The sequence below is a fragment of the Numida meleagris genome, unplaced genomic scaffold (genome assembly GCF_002078875.1).
Source record: "Numida meleagris isolate 19003 breed g44 Domestic line unplaced genomic scaffold, NumMel1.0 unplaced_Scaffold1298, whole genome shotgun sequence".
NCBI classification, from domain to species: domain Eukaryota; kingdom Metazoa; phylum Chordata; class Aves; order Galliformes; family Numididae; genus Numida; species Numida meleagris.
The window spans coordinates 5,648-6,804 of record NW_018363086.1 but is presented as its reverse complement, the minus strand read 5'-3'; the positions used below and the strand labels follow the sequence as shown (position 1 = coordinate 6,804).

At 59.1% G+C, this 1,157-nt stretch overlaps 1 pseudogene; it reads right to left on the bottom strand.

The window, feature by feature from the left end:
- Positions 1-315: 315 nt before the first annotated feature.
- LOC110390550 lies at positions 316-805 on the bottom strand (annotated as a pseudogene).
- Positions 806-1,157: the final 352 nt, after the last annotated feature.

Genomic DNA, 1,157 nt, shown 5'->3' with positions numbered 1-1,157 from the left:
AAGGGCCGTGCCACCATCTCGAGGGACGACGGGCAGAGCACAGTGCGGCTGCAGCTGAACAGCCTCAAGGCCGACGACACCGCCACCTACTACTGCGCGAGAGATTATGGTAGTGGTTATTGGAGTGCTGATTGTGCTTTCGATGCTGGTTACATCGACGGCACAGGGACACGTGTTCATCTGAATTTGGGAAGGATCTGCCAGGGATGCAGAGCTCAGTGCTGGGGGCAAAGAATTGTGGCTGTGCATTGAATGACCATGACCATCTGCATCATCGTATCCATATCTATCACCCTCACCACCACCATCCCTTCTTCACACAATTCTGTGCTCAGTTCCACCCCTGTGGGCTCGCTTCTGCAGATTTGGGCTGAGTTCTGTCCGTTCTGGGCTCAGCTCGGTCACTTGGGCTCTGATCTCTCCATCTGGGCTCTGGATGACACCAGCTAATCCAGGAGCGACGTCGATAGCGTAAGCATCATAATCAGCACCACTGTAAGCATCTTTCGCGCAGTAGTAGGTGGCGGTGTCTTCGGCCTTGAGGCTGTTCAGCTGCAGCCTCAGTGTGCTCTGCCCGTTGTCCCTCGAGATGGTGGCACGGCCCTTCACCGCTGCCCCGTAGTATGTGTAACCACCAGTGTTATGAATACCTGCGACCCACTCCAGCCCTTTTCCGAGTGCCTGTCGCACCCACTGCATGCTGTAATCACCAAAGGTGAAGCCGGAGGCCTTGCAGACGAGGGTGATCCCTCCTCCGGGCGCCTGGAGGCCGCCACCCGGACTCGTCCAACGTCACGGCCGCCATCAGCCCTGTGGGGAAGGACAGAGAGCGCTGACGGAGCCGCCGCCACACGGCCTCGTGCTGCTGGGCCCCAATGAGACCTCAAAGAGACCCATGTGAGGGCCCACTGGGATCAGGGTCCGCCTGAAGGGGCGTCCAAGAGGAGGAGGAAGGAGGCACGAGGGCTGATGGCGGCAAAGGCTTGAGTGGAGAAGGTTGGGGCTGGTTCTGTTGTGAGTGAGATCCCTCCAGAAGCCCGGAGGAGGGATCACCCTCATCTGCAAGGCCTCCGGCTTCGCCTTCAGCAGTTACGCCATGTACTGGGTGCGACAGGCGCCCGGCAAGGGGCTGGAATACGTTGCACGTATTGACAGCG